The sequence below is a fragment of the Lontra canadensis genome, unplaced genomic scaffold (genome assembly GCF_010015895.1).
Source record: "Lontra canadensis isolate GAN:19392208 unplaced genomic scaffold, GSC_riverotter_1.0 scaffold56, whole genome shotgun sequence".
NCBI classification, from domain to species: Eukaryota; Metazoa; Chordata; class Mammalia; order Carnivora; family Mustelidae; genus Lontra; species Lontra canadensis.
This window is the reverse complement of record NW_022631050.1, coordinates 11542338-11558935: the sequence shown is the minus strand read 5'-3', so window position 1 is coordinate 11558935 and position 16598 is coordinate 11542338. Positions and strand designations below refer to the sequence as shown.

At 39.0% G+C, this 16598-nt stretch overlaps 1 pseudogene; it reads right to left on the bottom strand.

Moving 5' to 3' along the window:
- Positions 1-16252: 16252 nt before the first annotated feature.
- LOC116878171 lies at positions 16253-16598 on the bottom strand (annotated as a pseudogene).

Genomic DNA, 16598 nt, shown 5'->3' with positions numbered 1-16598 from the left:
CTCAATGAGAAATCATGTGTATTGCCTATCTCTGCTCATTGCTCTTGGTAAAAGTGAAACCCTTGATGAATTTTCAGAAAGATTCATAAATATAAAGAGTTCACTGTCTTGATCTTCTTTTCTCTTATCAGTTCCTAAGTATTAGACATGTGTTGTGCCTACACAAAACCATAAATCTGGTCAATTCAGGTTGAAAAGAAAAGCAAGTCAAATGAGTGGGAAATAAATCAAGGAAATGTCAGTTATAAAACAACTCTTTGCATGATTCAGTTTTTCAGTTTCCATGTCCATATTAGTGTCTCATGCACGATATGTAACTACAGACAATTTAAGGTGTATTAATGTAAGCAATGAAAGACGTTACAGCCCATAATAGAAAATGAGCTATCATATATAGATAGGTGCCTTAGATAAAGTCACCATAAAGGATTTATAATAATTGAGAATAGTATAATAATTAAAATAACTAATAATTACTGAGAGCACTCTAGTTTCCAAGTATTATGGTAAGCACTATACTTGTCTTAGAGATTAAATAATTTTTTAAATTTATACAGATGTTAGATTTGCATCTTACCATGCCTGAGTCTCAAGCCACTTTTCTGCACTGCCAGGTTTGAAAGGAGACTGGATATCATTTGGTCCACACCTCATTTTGTGGGAGAAATAGTTCTGAGAGGAAAAATGATGTGTATAACATAGACTCACAGAGTCAGAGCTCAAGTCTATGTCTCCTGACTCCTTGTCTGTTACATTTTCCAACACACAAAGCTCACAAGGGACATCAGATTCCCCTTGATGCTATGGAATGTTTTTCTGAATCTTCTTATATACAGAGTAGGATAGGACAAAGGTGGGAGCAGGGGAAGAGAGGCAATTGTTAAATGAGTTTAAATCAGAGCCTAAGGAATTGGTAATGTTCAGATATGGATAAGTAGTTCAATACATATTTTTTATGCTTACATAAAATATGAGGGAAACTTCATGGGACAATTACTGTGACAGGTGCTATAGGAGATCAAAAAATCAATCAGGTATAAATCTTCCCTTCAAAAGCATTATATAAGGTATGGTAGAGGAAAAGTTTATATCTATAAACTATTTTAATACAAGGCATGGGGTGCCGGGGTGGCTCAGTGGGTTAAAGCCTCTGCCTTCAGCTCAGGTCATGATCCCAGTGTCCTGGGATCGAGCCCCGCATCAGGCTCTCTGCTCAGAGGGGAGCCTGCTTCCTCCTCTCTCTCTGCTTGCCTCTCTGCCTACCTGTGATCTCTGTCTGTCAAATAAATAAATAAAATCTTAAAAAAAAACTATTTTAATACAAGGCAGTCATGTTTAAGTCCACATGAAATTTCTTTAGAAGAGTATTGGCTTGGCTAATTAACCAGTGCAATCATTATATTGTAAGTTCCATGACTAAGAGCCCAGTCTTTGAGTTACACTATCCCCTGAATTTGAATCCCAGACATTAAACTAGTCAGAGAAAAGCAAGAAGGAAGAACAGGAGGGCTGGAGGAAGAGAAGAGGGTAGCAAAGGAAGGATACAAATGTTATCCAATACAGAAGAGATACTAATTGATTCCAATGTAGAAAAGTACTCCTTGTCTCCAGGAAAGTCATGGCAGGCATGTGAGCTAAGCTGGGAAGACTTCACAGAGTTTCAATATATGGATTGGGATCATCTACTCAACTTCAAATTCTGTGTTATTCTTAGAGTTGTAAGAAATTTATGAAAATGAAAAGTCAGTTGAAAATTTCTCTCTTTCCACCATTCTGGGTGGACTGGTAAGAATTTGTATCCTAAAGTCTAGGGCTGAGGTCATCAACTTCCAGCCTGTGGGCCAAATTTGGTCACAGATATCTTTTAACTTGTCTGTAAATCATGCATAAATAGATGCATGATTAAGGTACAGAAATTGTTGTCCAAGTTTCCTGGATTCTATAAGCCCTCTCCCTTCAGATTCTTGCATGATCCTAAAAGAAGGAGCTGCCCCTCTGACAACAGTGACTGAGATAACATTTCCTCTGACATTTCCTGGGCAGACACAAATCCAGATATACATCATTTAGGATAATAAAGAAATGTGAGGCTTTTGGCATACAAACAAACAAAAACCTTAGCTTTTCACAAGTACAGATGGAAGGAGAAGGAAGCATTTTAGGTTGAGAGAAAAGGCAACAACTCAAAGTGTGTTCAAGGAAAGTAAATAGGTGAAGGAATAATTATGTGAGTGAGATCGGTGATGGTAAAGGGAGAAATGAAGTGAGAAATGGGGATATGTAGGTATGTTGTGATCACATCATAGAGGCTCTGGAATGCCAAAGTAAGGAGTGTCTACTCGGCTCTTTCCCCCTCCGTCTTTTATGAGAAGATTCAAAAATGTGTTAAACCCATACAACAACTTGAACAAAAAATAAAATTACAAGAAAGATATTCAATCATAATCACATTTTATTTTTTTAAAGATTTTATTTATTTATTTGACAGACAGAGACCACAAGCAGGCAGAGAGGCAGGCAGAGAGAGAGAGGAGGAAGCAGACTCCCTGCTGAGCAGAGAGCCCGATGCGGGGCTGGATCCCAGGACCCTGGGATCATGGCCCGAGCTGAAGGCAGAGGTTTTAACCCACTGAGCCACCCAGGCGCCCCCATAATCCCACTTTAAATGAGAATTTTTTCCCCTTAAGTTTTTGTCCCTCATTTATCACAGTCCCTAAATATTTTCTAAATTATATCTGTAAGAGGGATGTAACGTGGATCTACAATTCAATCCCAAAATTACCTCTTGGTCAAATAGTGTTTTAGTGCTTGACTTGACCAAGTGCTTCTGTACACATGATCATTCAAGTCCCACAATAATGAGATATAAGCAAATTATATTATCTCCTAGATGGAGCCAAATCCCATATTTTGTGTCTCTAGGTCCATGTTCTAGAATCCCCAGTCACTACTGTGGGGCAGCACTGTGATTCATCTGATCTTGGTTCTCTGGGCAGCTCTAGGCACAAAAGGGGTATGCTCCACGGTATAAGGTTCATGGGGCAGGTTGACCTAGAACCAGGTGTGTTAACCAAGATGCATTAACCAAGATGGACATTACAGTGGGGCTAGGGAGTGACCAGCCTGCAGGTGGCAAGTCCTATATTTTTGGAGGGAAATGGGACATGAATGAGAGATGCTCAGGGGTAGGCAGGCAGAGAGGTGACTCTAGGGTGGGGCAGGTTACTGAGCAGACCTGTAGTCTCTGTAGGAAGCATCTAGAGAGTAAGGAAAATTCTTCCTCTCTAGCCTGTTGAGCATATCAGGAAGACAAGGATTCAGAATTGTAATGATTCCAGGGAGAAGCAAGAGTCAGAGTGTGCTTCTCAAGAGCAGTGCTTCTCGAACTTTCAGGTGCATTAGACTCACCTGGAGGTCTTTTCAAAAACGCTGATTCTGATTGAATAGCTCTGGGGTAGGATCTGGGATCCTGCAGCTCTAACAAGCTCTCAGATGTTGTCCATGCTGATGGTTCTCTGCTGAGTAACAAAGCTCTAAAGCAAAACAGAGTCAGGACAGATTATCTGCCAGGAGGCCTAACACTGTCTTAGGTGAGGATCCTTCCTGAAAACTCCAAAGTGCAAACTAGCATGTGGGGATCACCCAGCCTCTGCTATACAAAGTGAAAGAGCTCAACACGAAGCTAAGCCCTCCCCAGGCTCTGTTTGCTAACAGTTGGGGAAGAGGCTCCGTTCTGCAGGGAAGCACTCCTGTGAGACCCCAAGCCACGGAGGGCCATCCCAAAGTAGTCACTTGATATATAAATACTTTTTAAAACAGGCTTTCAAACCTTTGTAGAGGAACTGGAGTCAGTCATTTTAGACCCTGCCCTAGGTCAGAGGGAAATAATAAGTATGAGATTTTTATTGTTTTAAACCTGGCAGTAAATTTGGAAGCATGCTCAGCTTCTGTAGCTTCCCCAAGAGAGCTGAAAATAGGATTCACTGGCAGAGAATGTCGTCTGCTGTGTTTGAGATTGAAACAAAAGCCAGATGGGCCCCAAAGACAGAAGAGGTGGGGTGAATAGGAAATGCCCACCATGGACTATATAAAATGCATGATAAGAAACTTGTATTTTACCCTTTGAACCAAAAGGGTGTTAGGGAAGTATTCACCTTGAAATGAGGTGCTCAGCTGTCTAATGTCAAAAAAAAAAAAAAAAGGCTAGATAATAAAGAGGTAAGAACAGATTTTAATCAGTAATATACTATTGCAATGAGGAAAAAAGTCCAGTGTGAATGGAATTCAACTTTGATTTGCACAGAAGTGACTGGGCATTTAAAGGGAGAATAGGGGAAGAAGGAAGGGAGTTAGCAGGGGCTCAGCAGAGTCAGGAAAGTAAAAATTACAAAAAGCAGCAAGGGGTGGGGGGGGGTTGGTCCCTGTGAAGCCCATCTGGATTTTTTTTTTTTTTAAGATTTTTTATTTATTTATTTGACAGACAAATATCACAAGTAGGCAGAGAGGCAGGCAGAGAGAGAGGGGGAAGCAGGCTCCCTGCTGAACAGAGAGCGGACATGGGGCTCGATCCCAGGACTCTGGGATCATGACCTGAGCAGAAGGCAGAGGCTTTAACCCACTGAGCCACCCAGGTGCCCTGCCCATCTGGATTTCTTAACTGGCACTCATCAGACTTGGTTTGTGGTTTCCAATACAGGCTGGGAGACATGGGTCCCATTTCAGGTGTTGACTGGAACAAGCAGTCAATTCTTTGGTAGCCTTGAGTTTCCTTAAGCAGGTACTTTAAGAGGACCTAGGGTCATCCTAGGGTTAGAGCCTTAATCTGTTATGATAGTATTTTGTTCAAGTCTTTGTAAGCCAAGGTTGAGGCCTCGTCAATAAAAGGGTTCAGAGGAGCCTGGCTGGAGTTTGGTCAGGAGAAAATCTTTGTCACTAAATACTGTGACATTGAGGGTTCTGGGAAGTTCCTACATGGCTCTGCCTTTGGGAAATTCTGAAACCTGGAAAATAGGCCCACAGTTAGTCCTTTGATATGATATAATCAGAGCACCAAAGATAGCATAAAAAAAAGAGTCATCAGCTATATTAATAATAGCAAAGTAAATCCATAAAAGATTGGTGCTGGAAGGACTCAACATGTCCATCTAGACATCTTCACCCTCACCATCCAACCCCTGGTGCATTTCACAAATGTGGACAAGGTGACTCAAGAAAAAGTATGTGTCTTTCCCCAAATCCTGCTTAGCTAGGGAGAGAGTCAGATATATGTCAGATGTATGTTTTAGGTAAGCAAAAAAAGGAGTTGCTGAAGCAGTGTGGGGAATTTGGTTTCACAAATACTGGGATTCTCCCCTCCCAACTGGAGTGCCGCCCCCAGCCCTCCCCACATCCACATACCCATGAATTCTCCTGCAGCCTCCACAGCCTCAGGTGTAGTGGGAGGCATGAGTCCCAATGCCATCTGTGCTGCTAGGATGCCCTGGTATTTCCACCCTCCACCCCCTGCATCTCATCTCCACCCCTAGATTTTCTGTCTAGAAAAATATGCACTGGAATCAAAGAAGGGTTTGAGCTCATCTCTCTCCCTCTTACCCCTCCCTCTCTGCACACATAAACACACATTTCTCCCTTGAGTCAGTTTGTCAAACCTTTTGTTATTTACCCTTTCTGTCCCAAATAAGTCTTGTCTTGCCAACATTAACCACATTGCAGTATTATTTATACAGCAGCAATTGCTTCCTACATCTGTGATTATAACCTAGGGGAAAGAACTAGAGCGTCGGCTGGTCTTTCAAGTGTTTCCTTTTTGCTCAAGTCATTAATGTTCCAACATTCGGAGCAGGTTTTCTGCCTTGGCTTTTAGCCGCTAAACTAACGTTACATTAAAGTGATAAATGATGCTATAAAAACGAGGAACCCCAGCTGAGGGATTAATGTGAGGTGCCCTTTAAAAAGGATTTAGATTGTGTATTTTGAATGTATTTGTGATAAGATTTCTTGAACATTTCAGTAATATACCAGCTTTAAACGCTTGCATTCTCATGTTGCCTGTTTAAACAGTGTCAGATCAACTCTCGCTTCATAGACGCCAAAGATAAATCTTCTCATTAAATGAAGCCCTTTTGGTCCGATCCAGATAGAAGTCCACAGTAGGCAAATGATTAAGCGGCTCCTCTGAACTCATTACCATTCGTTCTGTCCACACTGCCTTTCTTTTCTTGACCTCTCCCTTTCTCTTTCCCTTCAAGAGCCAGCCTGCTTTTTCACACTAAGAGGGTGAATCCTTGCTCTGACATCCTACCATATGAAGGTGGTTCAGCTAAGGATAAAAGACTCTTCATTGCTGAGAACTCTGCTGATGAATCCTCCCCCTAAAATGGGGCCATTTTAAGTAGGCTTCACACCCAGCACCGAGCCCAACACGACTCGAACTCAGAACCCTGCGATCAAGAGTTAGATGCCTAACGGACTGAGCCACCCAGGCACCCCCTAAAACAGGGCCACTTTCCGTTATTCTTAAGTTATTTCTGAACCACTAAGGGGTTAATTAAAGAAACGCTAAAACATTTTCCTGGTTTTGTCATGGCTGGATTTATTTTATTTTTACATTTGTAAGAAGCTTTTAAACTAAAACTCTTGCTCCACCCGTCCCTCAAGTACAAGCTGTTACAGTCAATGCCTCATAAGACATATGTGGTAATATTTGTTAGGAAGATAATTATGGTTCCATTAACTAAAACACTGACATTAAATTCTTTCTTTCTTTTTCTTTCTCCTTCTTTCTTTTTTCTTTCTTTCAAGTAGGCTCCACACCCAACATAGAACCCAGTTCAGGGCTTGAACTCACAACACTGAGATCAAGCCCTGAGGTGAGAGAAGAGTCCAATGCTGCTCAACTGACTGAGCCACTTTGGGGGGGTATGACGTTAAATTCTTTCTTTCTTTCTTTCTTTCTTTCTTTCTTTCTTTCTTTCTTTTTTTTAAGATTTTACTTATTTATTTGACAGACAGAGATCACAAGTAGGCAGAGAGGCAGGCAGACAGAGAGGAGGAAGCAGGCTCCCTGCTGAGCAAAGAACCCGACATGGGGCTCGATCCCAGTACCCTGGGATCGTGACCCGAGCAGAAGGCAGAGGCTTTAACCCACTGAGCCACCCAGGCACCCCCGTTAAATTATTTCTTAATGTCACCTTTAGTGAGATCTTTTTCCCCTCATACCTTTAATCTTATGTCACTATCCTATCTTCTTTTACTAGCACTCAAAAACCGTTATGATACAGGATGACGTAGGTATAAGAGGTGTCATAGCAACCAGAGGAAGCTGTAATTATTCTGCAATGTTATCGGTCTGGTTTTGTAGGGAGTTATGTTCTTTAAAAAAAAAAAATGTGTACTTTGTTTTCAAGTTAAGGCAATTAAAAATCTGTGCAGATTGACTATTATGTGTAACTTTCAAAGCACATCTGAGTCCAGTTTCTCAGCCTCTTATTTCCAACAAAGATAAAAAGTGGGGAATTCAGGGGTTAGAGTGCTAATTCAAGCCAAAAATGCTTTGAGGGATTCCTGTGTGTCTTCTAATGTATCATTAACATTCTAATTGAAGGACTAGAGTCTTCTCAAACTTACAGGTTTTCCTACCTCTCTAGTTCCCTTTCTTCCCTTTAGATCAGTATTGATTCACAACCTGGAAGATTATATGTCTTTGGGCACATAGAGAGATACAGAGAAACTGTGTTCTTAAGAATTAAAGCGCAGGGGCGCCTGGGTGGCTCAGTGGGTTAAGCCTCTGCCTTCGGCCCAGGTCGTGATCTCAGGGTCCTGGGATCGAGCCCCGCATCAGGCTTTCTGCTCAGCGGGGATCCTTCTTCCCCCCCTCTCTCTGCCTGCCTCTCTGCCTGCTTGTGATCTCTCTCTTGCTGTGTGTGTCAAATAAATAAAATCTTAAAAAAAAAAATTAAAGCCCAAAGGTAAGTCATAATAGTAGTTCAAAGATGGCTTTCTGTCAACAGTTCATCAATAAAGTCATTTTCCTGTATTAAAGGCCTCAACTGGGAAAAAAAAAAAAAAAAGAAAAGAAAAGAAAAAGAAAGAAACAGCCCATATAATATGTAGGAATACAGCAGAAATACTGGACTCAGAGCTTTGGTCTTTGTGCATGACCATTATCAACTCCCCATTTCTCATCAATTACCAAAATCTTGTTTGATTTCACTGCTATCTAAAACCAAGAAGTCAGGGCACCTGGGTGGCTCAGTGGGTTAAAGTCTCTGCCTTCAGCTCAGGTCATGATCTCAGGGTCCTGGAATCCAGCCCCGTGTGGGCTCTCTGCTCAGGAGGGACCCTGCTTCCCTTCCTCTCTCTCTGTCTGCCTCTCTGCCTACTTGTGATCTCTGTTTGTCAAATAAATAAATAAATAAAATCTTTAAAAAAATAAATAAAATAAAAAATAAATAAAACCAAGAAGTCTCTACTCTAAGTAAACCTTTGTTACACAATTATTTGTGCCTTGTTTTTACCTTTCGTATTTTAAAAAAATATTTTATTACCACCCCCATTTTCCCCTCCTTTTCCGTTCCCTATCTTAAAAGACTTTTAAGAAACTCTTAGTTATTGAAATGATTTCTCAGCAGTAAGATGTAGTGTTTTTGTTTTTGTTTTTTTTAGATTTTATTTATATATAGAGAGAGCATGTGTGAGCGGGGGAGGGGCAGAGGGAGAGGAAGATAGAGAATCTCAAGCGGAATCAGCACTCTGGGCAGAGCCTCAAGTGGGGCTCAGTCTCATGACCCTGAGATCATGACCTGAGCTGAAATCAAGAGTTGGGTACTTAATCAGCTGAGCCACCCAGGCGCCCCAAGTTGTAATTCTTCATACTATCTGATCTTCATTCTGGCCAAATTTATTTTCTTCCATGGGTTTTCTTAGTCATCTGCTTAGCTAGCTTTGGTTAGATTGTTAGATCCAGGAATCAGATGTACTAATCCTTACATCAATCTATAGAGAACTATGTTCAGTTCCCCTGGAATAGACAAGACATAGATAGAAAATCATAGAGGAAGATAAAGGAAACACAGATGAGGATATAAGATGGTATATGTAGTTCTAAATTATAATAAAGGAATTTTATGAAGGATTATTTAGTATATCAATAGTCACCTTTTTTCCCCACAATTTCTTAGCTCTCATCTACAGTATCCTAATAGCTTACTTCCTGGTTTCAGTCCTTCACAAAACAAAATAAAACTTTACTTTAGAAATTCCCTATTTAAGATTATTTATTTATTTGAGAAAGAGAGAGAGAGAGAGAGAGAGAGAGAAAGAATGAGAGAGAGTATGGGAGGGGAAAAAGTCAGAGGGATAAGCAGACACCCCGTGCAGTAGGGAGCCCACTGCGGGACTCCATCCCGGTACTCTGGGATTATGACCTGAGCTGAAGGCAGTTACTTATCCAACTGAACCACCCAGGTGCCCTAGGAATTCCCTAAAAAAAAAAAAAAAGAAAAGAAAAAAAAACCACATCAAAGTTTTTTCTTTTAAGATGTGATCCTTGAACTCTTTGATTAAGGATCATTTACAAGACTAGATTCTTAGTCTCCTTTCCAAACTAGTGAGTCAGCATCTGTGTATCTTTCCAACAAGACTTATTGGTAATTCTTGATCCATCAGCTGGATTAAGGTCTATACATGGTCTATATATAATCAGCTGGATTATATAAGGTTTATATATGCTGCCTATAATTAATTTCATTGGATAAGTGTGAGCCCCTGGAAGACAATAGGTTTGACCAGAATGAAGATCAGATAGTATGAAGACTTAAGTCTTGGGGTGCCTGGGTGGCTCAGCTGATTAAGTGCCCAACTCTTGGTTTCAGCTGAGGTCATGATCTCAGGGTCATGAGACTGTGCGCCACATGAGGCTCTGCACAGAGTGCTGACTCCACTGGAGATTCTCTATCTTCCTCTCCCTCTGCCCTCCCCCCACTCACACATGCTCTCTCTATATATATAAGTAAATAAAATTTTAAAAAACAAAAGAGTTACATCTTACTGCTGAGAAATCATTTCAATAACTAAGGGTTTCTTAAAAGTCTTTTAAGATAGGGAATGGAAAAGGAGGGGAAAATGGAGGTGGTGATAAAATATTTTTTAAATATGAAAGTTAAAAACAAGGCACAAATAATTGTGTAACAAAGGTTTGCTTAGGTAGAGACTTCTTGGTTTTAGAGTCTAAAATACCCAGTTTTCCCCAAGACATTCTCTAAAATGTGGCCTAATTTCCCGCTAGTTTTCCTAGTCTCTGGATTAGCTAGGTTCTTTTGATTTAAGAACCTAAGATTCCTTCCAGGTTAGGTTTATAAGAAGGACACATTAAACTAAAACTGAGCTAACCCTAGGGACAAACTACTCTCTGACTCTTATATAACCTTATGGTTTCTCTTCATGGGGCTTCTAGTCCCTCAAAATTTTAATTTACCATGACCTTGATTCAACCTTATAGTTCTTTTTATATCTTCTCTTCCAGCTTTATCTTCCACTGAAACTTTGTTTTTCTAAGTTCAAATAATCATAGAAGGCATGTGATTAGCCTCATTCATCTTTTTGGCCAAGCCAATGTATAGGTTTCTGACAAACCTGTTGAGTAGCTGACCTCTAATTCAATGAGGGACATTTGGAGACAAGATGGCGTGCTAATGATCATGGCTACTTCAGAGAAAGTCCTGAGTGATGGCTGGACACATGAGTGGCCTCAAAGAAGAAGTTGTATATGGTCAAGGACTGTACCCTCTTTTCCATACCCTAAATACACAAGGTATCTTTCCTAAAAACCATATGAGACTCTGCCTTTGTGTGTATATTCTTTTCTACCTGAAATGACCTAATTTTCCAGTGCCATGAAAATATCTTTTGCACTTTTTCTTATTCCTCATCTCTGAAGATACAATGGAGACTTCCAAATTCATGATCTGTGCATTAGTCGGAGTCTACTTGCTCTTCACCTTCCCTGGGTTTATAATGGGACTTTCTTACTGAAGAAATGCTCCACACCTCAGATCCTTTTTTGTTTAATTTCCTTCAATCTAACTTAATTAAGATGTTTAGAATATTTTGTGTAAGTACACAATCTAATTGTCATGACAAAATGCACAGGGACCTCCAGAAGTTGGCTGGAGTGCACACACTGGGGAATCTCTCCCCTCCCGCCTCTCTCCTCAGGGAGCCCCAGCTGGTGAGTCAGGGCTGTGCTGGCAGAACCCTTGAAAGAGCCTGGAAAATAAGATTCTTAAGAAGGGCAGATTCTTCTTCTCAGTGGAAAATGCCAGGTTGTAAAAACAGAGGCCAAATGACTGAATTTACAGCAGTAATTATCTCAGAATGATAATTAACTATTTTCTTCAAGTTTTCAGAGATTTAAAGGTCTACCACTTTGCTCTAACTGTATCTGTTTTAATATGAGTGTGTTTGGATGTTCTGCTTGGATTCTAAAGGATGATTGAAAACTTTTCTTCTTCCTTCCTAGGATTTTTGCACTCATTCTCCACTTGCTCTTATAGTCTATGATGGGAATTACTTCTGTGGAACTAGTTTTTTTGTTGTTGTTTGTGCAAATGACCATCAGTGATGTATCCTTCTTAAGACGCGAGCATTAAAATAGATTTTTAACATACTGGGACAGTTAAGATCCCAAGCTCTTTGGCATCAGATGGATTTGGTCTAGTTTGGTTTCTGCTACACGGTGATATATAAATGATGGGTTGACGAGAGTGTCTACCCCAGGGGTAGGCACTAAGAGAGAGGATTATTGGTAGAGAATTTGTAAACAATAATAAAACTGACTATAATTTGGTGGGATTTTTATTACCACCATGTGCAGGCACTTCTAAAAAATGTCATCAATAAAATATTCCTCCTTGAAAAAATGATTTTTGGTCCAAGTTCTAAACGAATGGTTCTCAAAATATACTTTGACCTAAGACTGCTGGAAATACTAGAGATCCCTTTGGGGATCCTGTGAGGTCAAAACTATTTTTATAATAACACTAAAATATCAGTTGCCTTTTTTTCTCCTATTCTCTCTTGAGTGTAAAGTGAAGTTTTCAGAAGCTGTAGTACAACCTACTATTTATAGGACTGTTTAACACTAGTGAAAATGCAAAGCAAAGTACTTCCAAGCTAATTTTAATGTAGTTTTTCCTTAAAAATATGTTGTTGCCATGTTATTACATTTTTATTGCTATTTTAAAATGACTTATAAATACATACATAAATGTTTGCCCATCTAATTTCTCATATGGTAAATATCACTAGATATCATCTATGAAAGCAAATGATGTTTCACATTGCAAATGATTCTTAATAATTTAAGAGATCATGAGACCAAAAAGTTTGAAAACCATTGTTCTAAACAACTGCTGTGGTTAATTTTCTTTTTGAGAGCTATGGCATCTTCCTCTGAAAGGATGAAACATACATTGTAAGTACACACATTTAACAAGTAATCAATTGACGGACATTATTTCTAATCTTTGCTCTTATTCACAGATCCACAATTAATATACTTAGAACAGTTACTCTCATGCTTACCTATAAGATGTCTACATAATATGTCATCCAGTGAGGGCCGAAAGGGTAGGGATGTTTGAGATTGTGTTGGGACAAAACAAGTCTAAGCCAGGACTATGTCCCAGTCAAACTGAGATGCATCATCCCTCCACTTCCACAGTACCTACAATGTGACAAGCACTCGACATATATTACTAAATTTTATAATCACAGCAACCCCTTGAGGTATTTGCTATTATTATACCCATTAGACAAATTAGAAAACTCTGGTATAAGGACTACCAAATAATTTCCCTGATACCACACTCAGTAAATGCAAAACCAGGGTTCAAATCCAGTGGACTCCAGCTTCTATGCTGTTAACCTCCACAGTATGTTGTCTTTCTTTGAGACATGTAGGAACTTACCAACGCATAAATTCCGAGAATGACAATTGTGAGTAAAAATATATGGGGATTTTTATGTTGACATATTGCCAAATGTATTCCCATAAAGTTGATCCAATATTCACTCACCAAGAATGCATGAGCTTATCTATTTCCACAAATCCTCACCAAGGTGGTGTATTATCAATCCTTATAAAAAGTACTTGCCGTTCTGATATGAGAAAAAATGTATTTCAGTGTGTTTGCTTTGCTCCTATTCTGATGGTAGTTGAACGTACTTTCATGTGTTTCGGAATGATGTATTGTAATGGTTAATTTTATGTGTCAATGCGACTGAGTGAAGGAACACCCGAGTAGTTGGTAAAACTTTACTAGGTGTGTCTGTGAGGGTGTCTCTGGAAGCGACTTGCATTAGCGGTAGAGACTGAGTAAAGATCTCCCTCACCAGTGCTGGTAGGCGTCATCCAATCCACTGACAGCCTGAAAGGAACAAAAAAGTGGAAGAAGAGTGAATTTCCTCTTCTCTTGAACTGAGACATCCATCTTCTGCCCACAGAGGCCGAAGCTCTTAGCTCTCAGGCTTTCAAACTCACACCAGGACTTAACGCCATTGGCCCACTGCTTCTCTGGCCTGCAGACTTAGACTGAAGTACACCACCTGCTTTCTGGATTCTCCTGCTTGCAGATGGCAAATTGTGGGAACTTTCGGCCTTCAAAATGGTGTAAGCCAATAACAAATCTCCTCTCATCTGTATCTATCTACCTACCTCCCTGCCTACCTATCAATCCTATTGGCTCTTTATATCTGAAGAATCTTGAATAGTACACATGTACTGACATTTCTGTTCATGATTATTGTACTTTTTCAGTTATATTCTTTATCTTTTGCTTACTGATTTGTGCAAGCACTGTATTAAAGAAATCAGACAAATTATCTGTCATATATATTTCATGTGCATTTCCTCTTCTTTTCAGTATGTTTATATTACTTTGCTCTGTAGATTCTTCAAATCTATTTACATAATTAAATTCAATAATCTTTTTTCTCTTGGCTTTTGAATTGTCTTCTATACTCAAATGGACAGCTTCACTCTATTTATGGGTGTGTGTGTGTGTGTGTGTGTGTGTGTGTATAACTTTCAGAGTTTCTTCTTGCTTCTTTTATAGCTTAATTTTCACATTGCAATCTGTGACTTACCTGTCACTTAGTGTAGGTAGGTAGTCACCTTTAATTTTATTTTCTAGCATACATTTTCAATTATTATTTTGTCACAATATAAGTTATATATGGTGACGTTAGTTACCTCTCATTTCTCTACCTTCTCAAAAATACCCTGGATTATTTTTCTTGTCTAGTTTTCCACATGCAGAGTAGAAATAGCTAATCTAATTACAAAGTGAGAATTCCATTCATGTTGTTAATTAATTTTTCTATTATTCTAATTTATATAGACTTAAATTTTGTAATAGTTCCATTGAAGAAACTGGAATTCTTTTTCATTATTTCAAGTCTTATTTGAGTTGCATAATAGTTTCAAATTCATCTTCACATAGATCTCGTTTGAATACAGGAGGAATAGTTATTTTTATATAAGAATTCTGTACATAGGAATTTTACTGAATTATAATGTTGTAGTCTTAAATATGAAGACAAACAATGATCAAACACAAAATAAATCTTTCAAAATGAAAGAGTAGAACAAAATAAACATAAAAGAGAAAAGATAGCACTGGAGCTAACACAGATAATTCCAGGAAAAGTTCACATAAAAACAATACTAATCAGAAGCCTTAGAGAGATTAGAAAAACAAAATAAAAATAAAACAAAAACATTTTGAATTGTTTGAATGCCAGGGAAAAGGGACAAATAAGTACAAAGGAGTTCTTGGACTTTAAAATAACTTCTCAGTTAAGCGGTTCAAGAACAGTATTGAAAGATGTCTTCAAGGAAGTCTCCCACTTTTACATTAACCTAGTAACATTCTTTATTTTGGAAGGAAGGGGTTTTGTTGGTGTTACATCTTTATATCTCGGTTTTTGTTTTCTAATCCTAGTTTACCAAAATAGGCAAAGCAACTTTTCGGTATTATTGTATGCCAAATAGGTTCTGCTTTGTTTTGATTTACTATATGAAATCTCCTTAGTTCTGACTTTGGCTTCACACTGCATACTTTTCCCTCATATCCTTGTTCAAGTACATAATGTATTGTAGTACAAAGTATCTATTTATACCTCTCTTTCACTATTAAGCTGGGAATTAGTAGAGAATAAAGACTACCTGCTTAGACTCTTTCATACACATTCTGAAGAGAGCACCCCACACGTAGTGAGACACTAAGGATTGATGTTGAATAAAAATTCAGTTTCACAAATGTTAACTTACCCTGTAGCAGGCACAACACTACAAATTATATGGAATCCCAAGTAAGACCCAGTCCATGATACCTATTTTTTTTTTTTTTTTTTTTTTTTTTTTGAGAGAGAGAGAAAGAGCAAACACAAGCAGGGGGAAGGGCAGAGGAAGGAGAAGCAGACTCCCCACTAAGCAGGGAGCCCAGTGCAGGGCTTGTTCCCAGGACCCTGGGATCATGACCCAAGCAGAAGGCAGACACTCAACCAACTGAGCCACCAAGGTGTCCCCATGATACTTTCAAAATAACAGAAAGTGGAGAAGATGAAAAAGAAAATTAACAAGCTACAAACTCAAACTGGGTTTCTTCTTCTGAATCACAGCACTGTTGATATTTTGGGCCAAATAATTTCTTATTGTAGGGAAATGCGCTGTGTATTTTAGAATGCTGAGCGTTGTTTCTGGCCTCTACCCACCACAAGATTCCCCACAACTGAGAGAGCCAAAAATGTCACCAGGCATTGCCAAATGTTCCCTGGTGGGGAAATATGTGTTTGACTGAGAACCACCAAGTTAATGTAAGACATGCTCAGTAAAGTAATATAAACAAAGTACTTTGGATATTCAAAATAAGGAGAGACGTGTCTAGTTGGAAAAATCAGGAACGTTTTCATGAATAAATTGTTTAAGATGAAACATTATTAGTACTATGTCCAAGGCATGCTTGAAATTTTGGCTAAAATATCCATCTCTTGAGCTCTGAACAAGTTTGATTTGTTAATTTGAGCATGAGTGTTAGCAAAGGGTATTTATAAAGCTAAAGGGAAATTATGCTATGAATATTTTCTGATATATAAATATCAAGGAAATAATGCTATTCTTTGGCTGATCGTGTGTGTATGTGTGTTTAAAACAAGCTCTGGCTAATTTTATTAAAGAAAAATTTTACATGATTTACTTTTCACCAGTCTGTTCTGGAAACTTCTAATGTTCTTAGAATCGCCTGGATCAATGATAGCCAATATCATACTCTGTAGTATTTCCCACACACCGTGCCCAATTCAGTATTATTGACACCGTGGTGGCAGACACTAGTTTTGGCCAACATGACATGGTATTCTATTTCAGATTTCTTCAAGGCTGGGCAGTTGTTGGCAAAGATGACCAGTATGACTTAGCCATATCTGATCATTTTCAGAGTCTGCTTGTACCTCACCACATGCTTTCCACTTTTCATGATGATATGGAACCTAGAGTTGATCGATTCCAGGGAATTTTTTGTCTTCTTTGCAGCCACCAT